The sequence below is a fragment of the Lactuca serriola genome, chromosome 5 (assembly GCF_051521515.1).
Source record: "Lactuca serriola cultivar US96UC23 chromosome 5, Lser_US96UC23_V15, whole genome shotgun sequence".
NCBI classification, from domain to species: domain Eukaryota; kingdom Viridiplantae; phylum Streptophyta; class Magnoliopsida; order Asterales; family Asteraceae; genus Lactuca; species Lactuca serriola.
The window spans coordinates 149,746,337-149,757,777 of NC_136412.1; the positions used below are offsets into that span (position 1 = coordinate 149,746,337).

The window sequence follows — 11,441 nt, forward strand, 5'->3', positions numbered from 1 at the left end:
TTATGTTGAACTTTCAAAACTCACATGTATTCCTAGGTCACCAATGGAGACCGACGACCTTTCAGCAGAAGGTAAAAATATCTGACAGTCTACTGAAGAGTATGATGGTCAAGACAAAACTTAATTGTGAAAGCCTTATCTATGAGCCAACATCCTAACGTCGTGCCACTTGGCATTTCCGCCGCCAGGCAGAGGGTGTGACACGATCACAAAGAGGAGAATAAAATTTTTTGAGTCCCTCTTGTAGTCCACCAAGACTCTTGTTGCCTATCACAGAGAAGGGAAAAAAACGAGATTGATGAATGTTTATAGTCGATGTCGATCATAGGAGATGATGAGATTTATCTGTGAGAAGCCTTTGTCGTCGAGCAAAGAAAACAGATTGATGAATTGAGCGTATTTTTTATAACCCTTCAGTTTATGGTTCACTGGCTCACTAAACAGGTTCTAGTCCTTTAAACCCGGTTCCGGTTCTTTTTACATATGTGGTTCCAAAACGCAGAATACCCGGACCCGTTGGACCCATACCCACAATACCTAGAAACCAGATAAGACTAATTTTGGAACCTAATACCCAAACCATTTAAGCTTTTTCTGGTTATACCAATTTTCGTTCCGGTCCGGTTTTCCGGTTTTATAACTCATCCCTAGTATAAAACACATGCGGGAACGAACACCCGATATTATTCCACAAGAATGTATAGAACAGTCAGTAGTCGTCATCTTACTTCGTTAGATGACCAAGTACGTACTATACTCTGGTACGAAACTCGTACCCCTGCACAAACTGTGCCATAGAACAAAGCTCTACTCTTCGTTATAATCTCTCTCACACACACCCCTTAGAATGAGACTATTTAATTATTCAACCTACTTTGAACTAAGAATCCTTTACATGACTTAGTTTATAACTAAACAAGATTACGATACATGTAATTAGCTTCCAATACAAATTTCATGTTCATGTAATACTATCACAATACAGGGTATACATTTAGCACAAAACAGAAACAATAAGCATACAATATACATTTAATCTTTTAAGTAATAAATATTTTTATTAAGATTATGCTTATGAAGCTAAGTATGCGCTCACAATACAAGGTATACATTTAATATTTCAAGTAATACTTTTATTAAAATCATGTTCATGAAGGTAACTACGCACTCACCTGATTAAAGGTGGAAGATTTGCAGATAAGTTAGCTCTTCGTTTAACACTTTTCCTTTCCCTTTTAAATGACCTAAATACAAATATTATTAAGTTTTAGTATTCATTTGTATTTATAAGGTTATATTAACTATTTCTCAGATTATTCATTAATCCCATTAGAATACCAAGTCTATCAAATACAAAATGATCATGAAAGATCATATTAGAAGTAGGATCCCTATGGTATATAAATATACTATTTGGAAAATTCACTTTAAACAACTCGCTAAGATCTTACCTTGACACTATGTTCATAAGTTGATCAATCAGTATTATAACTGATATTACTGATAAATCTTATTAATAGATTCATAACAACGACAATGAACACAAACGTAAGTTACACTTAACAAGCATAGTAAGTGCAACTTACCTTACAGGGTTGACTAGCAAAAACTTGGAGATTCCATGAGCGTAACTTTGATGATGGTTCCTTCTTTTAGAATGATTCTTCGATGCTCCGGTGGTTCGTTAAATGATTTGGAAAGAACAAAGACATCAAATCACAAGGGACTAAAATCTCAAGGGTTGAGAGATAAGTTTGATCGAAATTTAGCAAAAAATGAAGCAGGAGCAATTAAGCTATTTATAGAAAAAATCTAGAAAAGCATGCCTACATGATGCTTTCTGGTGATGCCACATCATCACCATGGTGGGTGGGGATGATGAGTCTCCAGTAGATCTAGAAATGGAGCGATTTTTGACCCCGACATGGCCCAAAGCCGTAAAAATTATATGGGTTTGGAGCATAGTTTTTGATTCGTTTACTCGTTAACGACCGGTACCTATTAACCCTATTATTAAAAGGGTCGGGTATGGATCATCACTGATCCACTCTATTTATAATCTGCCTAGTATAAACTTTTTGAATTATACATTTATATATTATAGTGTATATCGTTTGCTTTTAATTAAAATGAAAGTCCAAAGGTCAAAGGCCAAAGGCCAAACTGTGTTTACCTAGGGCTCGAGTAGTCGACATCCAGACTTCTAGTTTTCTTCCAATAATCATGATGTCATTCCATTTCAATTTCATAAAGCAATTGCCAATTCCATTTGTATATCAATACAATCATCAATAAATTAAAATGAAGTTTTCAATCAGTATTCTTTATTAATAATGATCTTGAATTCTAATCGAACGTCCTTGAGTACATGATGTATTTTCTAAATTGACATTTGTTTTATTTAAGATATTTTATTTTAAGTATTAAGTTATAGTATATGTTTTTATTTAAGAAATGTTATTTTAATAATTAAGTAAAATATGTTTGGTTATCCAAAAAATCTGAGGGTTACGAGGCAGGTTTGGATATTTGTTCATTCGGTGGATAAAGGTATGAGTTTGATTATTTAAAACCCTACTGGTTACAGAGCGGTTTGGATCAGATTTTGAAATTTCGTAAAAGGATTTGGATCAAGGTCGATTCACTCCAAACCCGCTCCATTTCCAGCTGCCACATGGCAGCCTCTGATGATGCTACGTCACCCTGTCGTAGGTGGGGTTGAAAGCTTTCATACTGTCATGTAAATTCTTCTTATCTTTAGATAATTATAACTTTCACATACGAGCTCCGTTTTCGACGTTCTTTATATCGACAGATTCATAATTTCGCATACTACAACTTTCATCAAGACTACTTTGGCAAAGTAATCTATTTCCACTTTGATATTTATAAAGAATATACAATGAATGATCTTGTGAAATTCATAACTTCTTCGTACTAGTTTCGTTGTCGATGTTCTTTATATCCACAGTTTCGTATTTACATGTACTACAACTCTCATTTACATAACTTTGGGTAAAAAGTATTATATTTTTATTTCATATTTTATAACAAATAGTTTATAACCCGTGGAAACCACGGTTACTAAATCAATTAAAGTTTCATAGTAAAAATTCGTGCTTATTATTCATTATTTTAAATAAATAATTTTGAATAAATTATTAGTTAAGAGATATACCAAAATTTTAAAGTAATTTATAACTTCAAATTTAACATATAATTAAAAAAAAAGTAAATGTTTCTATAAAAAGTTTAAATTCTACTGTATAATATAAAAACCTTATCGTCATTAATTATGATAGTGATTTGTCTAATATATCTTCCCGACATGTGACATAATATTAATGAGAAATTGTATTAAAGTGACACATGTCAAAAGAATATTAAAACTATTCTTTTATTAGTATAGGGATACTGATGCAATGTGTAACTTCAAAAAATTATAACTTCTTCATATGACGTCATATTTTCACGTTCTTTATACTCATGGTTTCGTATTCACGACTACTGCAATTTTCATTATTTATTCAAAATAATCTTTTAGTTATAAATATTTATTTAACACAATTTGTTAAGTTTTTAATATGATTTTATACAAATATTATATAACCATAATATTTATCCATATAACATGTACATAATAAATATATACAAATAACATTTATATAAACACATAAAATATATGAAGGATTCATATTTATTTATCTATAAGAGATTACATTATTAACTAACGTTAATAATAATTTTCTAGTAAAGTTTAAAGAAAAACGCGGGTGTTATAGAGGAAACCTTAAACCACAAACAAGATACCTTAGATGAAACCCCACGTTACCCGCCGGAGGTTTAAGAATCAAGGAAAAAGGAGAGAAGGTAGCAAAACACCGTAAACGTTGGATAAACAATATTCATGGACATATCAGTCCAAAGTAAAGTTGTCAATGTTGGAAACTGCAGATGACATGTCCAAGGCCATGACAAAAAAAAGATCTTGGAAAAGCGTTAAGTATAAAACGAATAAGGTTCTAAAATATCCAAAATTGATATATAAAGATAATGACCGTTTTAACATTAGTTACACAATCTAATCAACAGATGGATGTGACTAACCGACGGCTGACCGTATTAAATGCAAATTGCTACTAGTTCACGCACGACGCTTCGATCCCCGAAGATGGTTATAGTCTAAATAGAAAAAATTTGCACCATTTTCACAAATTTAGACTATGAGACTTATTGGTGTACCCGGGTTGGCCGAGCCATCGAATACTGACCTAGGTACACAATAAAGCAACAATCAAGAGTATTCTTCACAAATACAACGATTAACCACAAGTTGCTAGCAATATATGCCAGATAAAAACCATGGAAGGGGCATATCTCGGAAAAGGGCAACGTACATGTATTAACAATAAAATAAAATATAGAAATGTACGATGCAAGTAGTTGTCCTTACTCGGATTATGGAAGAAACCATGTAAGAGGCTGATACAAGTCTTTCTTAAGAAGCATATAAAAGCAGACTCGACCAAAAGAAATGTAAGGTTTTTCTTCCGAAAAAAACAACATTAATATCAACAATCTTACTTAGGCATCAGATAAGAATAACATGGCAACACCCCGATAGTGCTTCATGACCTAGTGTTCACCTGTTTTGCAGTGTGACTTCTTGCATGAACCTTGGAAGGAGAATTCACCCAAGTACCACAAGACATCCACAAAGCTACGTAGCATTATATAACGACAAGTAAAATTAAATAAAAAATCAAAAAACTATTTTTTTTTATTATAATTCAATTGTTTTTCAAATAAGTGGTTTTAATTAGTTAACATAAAAAATTACATTGTTTGTTTGTTTGTTTTTGTTTTGTTTTCAAATGACAAACTAATCTAACTCCTAATCTACTCCTAAACACCATCAGTTTCTCATTCCTCGTGAGACTTGAACACATAACCTCTCATTTGAGAGAGTCACTCCTTACAGCCAGACCAAATGCCGTTGGTAAAAAATTACGTTGTGTTAACTTACAAATAATAAATAATAGTTCATATATCAATTAACCATCATAATCAAAACATAAATCAATTAACTTACAAATAATAGTTCATATATCAATTAATTTACAAATAAGTAATTTTTAGTTATATTATAATAAATCCAAAACATAAATCAAAATATAAGATAAATTTTAAAATATATATTCAAATACTATTTTTTAAAATAGTTAAAAGAGTTTTATGCAAAAAAGTCCAGATATATTGAGATTTTTTTTAATAAAGTCATAATTTTTTTTGAACAAGAGTCCCGATTATTTATTATTTTGCCTAAATTAACGAAATAGCTATTATTTTAATTTTAGTACGAAATGACAGATTATTATGTAAAATCAAATAATCAAAACTTTTTTGTTTATTTTTTTGTAGGACTTTATCGATTTTTTTTTCAAAAACAATATGACTTTTGGTATAAAACCCTAGTTAAAAAGCTTTGAATAATATAAGGATAGAATGACAAGTCAAATTAAATAAAAAAGTATCATAGAACTATTTTTTTTATTATAATTCATTTTTTTCAAATAAATGGTTTTTAATTAATTATCATAAAAAGTTACATTGTGTTGACTTAAAAATAATAGTTCATATATCAATTAACTTTCATAAATAAAAATATAAATCAGTTTAACTTACAAATAATAGTTCATATATCAATTAACTTACAAATAAATGGTTTTTAATTATATTATGTTAAATCCAAAACATAAATCAAAAATATAAAATAAAATTAAAAATATATTCATATTTTTTTCGAAATAATTAAAAATATTTAAATATTGTTTATATAAAACGAAAAGTCAAATTAAATAAAAAATATCAAAAAACTATTTTTAATTAAAATTCATTTTTTTTCTTCAGATAAGTGGTTTTTAATTAATTAATAGAAAAAATTACATTGTATTAACTTAGTTCATATATCAATTAATCATCATGATCGATATTAAAAAAAACAATAGATGATGAATTTACACATTAATCAATCATAACTTTAAATCATAATACTAAATCGAAAACTATGTTTAGTTTTTTTAAACGACGGATGTAGATGTCATTGAATGATTTGATTATGATAGATGTATATGCTATATAATGGTTTACAATAATTACAAATTTATGTATTAACTTAGTGTAAGAGCTATTATTTTGTAGTTAATATCTTATTATTTTTGACATAACAAAATTAATATCTTATTATTTTTGACATAACAAAATTAATATCTTATTATTTTTGACATGCATATGCAAAAATTTAACTATATAGTTTTATTTTTCACAACACATGAATATTTGCCTAATATCTTTAATGTGATTCAAAGTTCAAATCTATATGGATACTTTACCATATTAATTTAAAATTTGTCTTTATTAAATCTGTTAATTAATTAATGAAAAACTGTCGATATTTTTTATTAAATAAAAACAAAATAATAGTAGACTACAATCTTATTAAAAGTAAAAAAAAAAAAAAAAAGCAAAATCCATAGATTTCATTAAGCATCATCTATCTTAACAATATTGTTCAATAATTCATATTCTAGAACATGTAAAGTATCCATCTTAATCATCTAATAAGACGTACATATATTTATATTTTATATTATGTATTAATAATACAGTATTTTTATATCTCTTATAATAAAAGCTTTTATTTTCAAGTAGTCAAGATAAATATTTATTTTCAACTATATTAATTTTTTTAAATGCATAACACTTCTATGTTTATTTAATTTTAATACTAGCTATTCAAATTCTAATATAATGTACTTAGTTTGTTTATTTGAATATGATACAAAAAACCAACAAACTATGAAGTCTACATACAATTTTAAAAACAATCAGTTTTCCAAAAATAGTATCTTTGTTAATTCTATTAATAATAACCATAATTAAAAAAATATATGCCAATAAAAGTGAATGTTTTTGTGTGGTGTGCGTTATTAAACATGATTCCTACCAGAACTCCTTTCTTGTATTGACGCAACCAAAACTATCCATGAATAAAAAGCATGTGTTTGAGGTTATTGTATGGGTGTTGATATTTCCACTGTTAATTCTTGCTTCTTCCACAGAAATTTACGTTAATTGTCAATTATGCGCATTGATATTAAAGATAAAAGATATGTTCTATACCGGATTAAGTTAATATCTTGTAAATTGTCTTATTTTCCCTACAAGTAGCGCCCCTTAAATGATATAGGCTAATTTTATTTTTTCATCTTTGTCATTGTTTACACCAATATTAAAAGATCTATATTTGTTTTAATACATAATTATCTTTTAGTTTTTTTGATTATTTTTATACTATCATCTTTATTTTTGAAGAGGGATTATAAAATCAAAAAATATTATTTTTCTAACGAGCATTCTACAGAAAAAAGAATCAACATATTACAACTTCAAATAAATGTATATAAAATCAAAAAATATTCTTTTTAATCTTTGTCGTTATTTACACTAATATTATTTCTTTTGTCCAAATTAAAAAATATATTATCTTTTTAAGTCATTATCTCTTTTAACGAAAAATTACAACTTCAAACTAACATATATAAAATCGCAAATATATTATTGTCCAACAAAAATATTCAGACCGATTGCATATCAATTTTTCTTCTTCAATCATCCATCTTTAACATACTCTCCAACAATAAGAAATCAGTTATATGTCGGATTAGTAATTTAAATATTTTTATTGGACAATATTTTATTTGTGATTTAATATATATTAATTTGAAGTTGTATTTATTTTGTTAAGTGATTGGATGTGTAATTATCTAATTAATATATTTATCAAAAAATGATTAGAAAATCTTTTTATTCAAATGAGGGCGGATTTACTTCTTAAAAGGAATTAGGTACTAGAACTAGAAAAATTAAATATAAAATGACTCAGCGATGTAAAGAATAACAAAGAAGAAAAAATAAAAAAATAAAAAAATAAATAAAAAGAAAAGCTAGTTCAGATCGTTTAAATGAGTCGCAAATATAGGGAAAAAAATAGTTTACAAGTTTTAATGTTAATTAAAAATGGTAAGTAAGAATCAGCCGCTATTAAAATGGTTAATTAGACAAGGGTAAAACTGGAAATATATATGAATTTAAGTGGATGGATTAATAGTTGCAGTGGAAGAATCAGCCTCCTTATTGTATGTATAAGTATGTGGGTGATTTGGAATTGCAGAAATAACGTCATCTACAAGTCGAACTCATTTCCTAAAAACATTTTGTTTGATAAGGTGATAATGTTTTCGTTTAATTGGTTTGGTATTAGGAACATGAAATGTAAAATAGGATTAAACGGATGGTTACAAAATCCGATTCTTTAACTCTCCTATGTAATTTTGTTCCTTGCTAGCTCTTTACTAGTTTTTTTATAAAATTGTGGCTGTTAAAAAAGTATACATAATTCACGTTGCACATAATCTGTGGCTAGAAGTCATTTATATCATGTGTACTAATTTTGAAGATTTTATTTTATAAATTTCATTGGCTACTATAAATTTTAACTTTCAATATTTTAATTATATGGTTCAAAATAATAAAAATATTTTAAATTAATACAAAAATTATTATCTCATAATTGATGTTACATTATTAGCAATTCATCTAGTTGTGCAAGTTATAAGTCCACTTTTACCCTTGATTTTTCTCTTTCTTAATAATTATGTATTTGTTTTTAGCATACATGGAGTATAAAAAAAAAAAAAGAATGATATTTACACTTAAGAAATTGATCCATAACATAAAATACAACACATTTGCTACTATCGTATAAGTCTTTTCCACTTAAGAAATTGATTCATCTATATAAGATACAACATATTTGCATCTATCGTATAAGGCAAATCATATATTTTATGTGGATGAATTAATTTGCTAAGAAGAAATATCACTATCTGTTTCTTTCTATTACAACATTATACTTTTATTTTATTTTTTCCTTATTATTGATGCATACCCAATTACAACATTATACTTCCAATTCTTTTCTTCTTACCACATCATACTTTGAAAGATCAACCCAATTGCTATAACAACTGAGTAGATTTTTCTTGGATTTAGAATCACACATCACAAAACAAAACCATCTCTATATCAATTAAGCTTTTTTATACTCGGTTTTGGCAGAAATGAAAATGTCAAAGCAAAAGAAACACTAGACATATCATTATCTTCATGCAAATGAAAAACAGACAACACAAACCTTTGCATCAATCCAAATGCATACAGATCAGATCATTCAGAGTTGCTTGGAGGCTTCTCTTTTGGATGCTTGGAGCTGTAATGATCAACAAGCTGCTTCTCATTTGCTAACTGCACCTGAAATGTCAAAACCCCAATGCATTTTCCATTAGGTACTAATTCCGGACAAAAGGGTAAAATGGTCATTTAGTATCATTTAGAACTAAATGAAACTTAAATAAGCAAGAAATGATTCTATATCTATGTGTATCATCTAATTTGTTTCAAGCTTCTGCCACAACACCAAAATTACTGCTGTTCATATAGGTATACTATCACTTCCAATTATCTAAATGCAATAAATTCATGGAATATATCATCTTGTCTAATCACCCAAATGAAACCTAGATCAAATTCAAACAGAAATAAACCCAAATAGTCAAATACACCTAAAACAAGCAAACCAGTACTAAATCAATATTTGTATCTTGAAATTTCTTCAACTATTGTGCTCCACCACCAAAATTACTATTCTATAATAAGCGTTTCTTCTAATTTACCAAATCAAAGTCAGATGAGAATTCAAAACAAAGTTCAATAAGTAAAACATACACATTATAAGTCTATATCGACTTACTATTTTTTCTAATTGTTCCAAAGCAAACTCAGATCGGAATTCAAAACAAAATTTAATAAGTATACAAACAAATTTTAAAAAAGCAACACATACACACTATATCAACATGCGTAAGAGTGTAACTTCCAATTACTTATCTCTGCTACAACACCAAAAATACTGCTTGCTCATGCAGAGAATATTGTATTTTCTAATCATACAAACAAAACAGAGATCAAAGTTCAACCAATTGTGTAATTTAAAGCCCGATAGAACTAAAACAAGCAAACAATCTTCTGAATTCCTTCCTCTCTCAGCTACAACATCAAAATTACCGTTGTTCATATAGAATAAATCATTTCTTTTAATCATATATGTGAAATCCAAATAAGAATTCAAATAAACGATCAGCTTAATCAAACCTAAACAATCATATAAATCGCGCAAAGAGGAACTTACTTTACAGATTGGGCATGTAATTTTGAGAGCAACGGCACGTGCTTCAAATTGAGATCCTTTTGATTTCTGGTTCTTCTCTGCATTTTTCTTCTGCGCCTCGATCTTCTGTTTTCCCCTTGTCATCTTCTCTCTTGTTTTGTTTCTCTCTCTAGAAGTTGCAGTTGCACCACCAGCGTCAAAACAGGGAAGAATGGTCACGGACTCACGGGTTTGTAATTTGTGTGCTTTTTAGTTTTGGGATTAGACAAAGAAAAAATTGCACTATAGTACCTCAACTATTGCTAACTTGCCCACTTGGCCCATCATGATATTTTTTTTGTTAAATCCGTAACGTGCTTTTGACACCTCCTTTAGGGGGGTTTTTTGGTCATTTTAAAGTACTTTAATTTCTTTTCCCCTTCAATATATATATATATATATATATATATATATATATATATATATATATATATATATATATATATATATATATATATATATATATATATATATATATCCGTTATTCATTGCAAATTTCGTAAATAAATAAGTATAGAAATCGAAACTTTGTTAGTTTTGAACTTACATTTTTTGTTTCGATCTTGCAATTTTGGTCGGACAAAGTAAATTAAAAAGATGAGTTTCGAACTTGTTTATAAGTTTCAAACTTGTTCATTGTAGAGAATTTTAAGCATGTTTATAGATTCTAAACTTGTTTTATGTGATGAGTTTTGAACTTTTTTTTCGTGTTGTATATCCATGATAAAAAAAAATTAAATTATTCGTCGAAATGATAGTAAGAGAAAAGGTTTTAAGTAGTGTTGTAAAAAATCGATATAGATAACTAATTAATTCGCCTAGATGCTTGACAATCTCTCACTTCCTACGAATAATGGTAATCGATCATAGTAGACTGACTCGGTCAAAACCAATTATTAGTAGGGCTAAGCGTTCAACATTAGTTAAAAAGTCAAAATGGTCAAAATTATTTGATAATGATAGGTTTATTAGCTTGACAACCCAGCGAAAGTGCTGCTTGTCAGCGTTGCATGGCGTCCCTACCTGACGGTCGCCTGGTAGCCTCGTCTGCCTAGCGCCCTCGCTTGCCTGGCAACCTCACCTGCATGGCGGCCTCACCTAGCCGTTTGCTAGT

The 11,441-nt window shown here is 28.5% G+C and overlaps 1 long non-coding RNA gene across 1 annotated transcript; it reads right to left on the reverse strand.

The window, feature by feature from the left end:
• Positions 1-9,123: 9,123 nt before the first annotated feature.
• LOC145053093 (uncharacterized) lies at positions 9,124-10,499 on the reverse strand. Its single transcript, XR_013684351.1, has 2 exons — positions 10,310-10,499; positions 9,124-9,372 (listed from the first exon to the last, which is right to left on the reverse strand). It is a non-coding gene; the product is annotated as an uncharacterized LOC145053093 (long non-coding RNA).
• Positions 10,500-11,441: the final 942 nt, after the last annotated feature.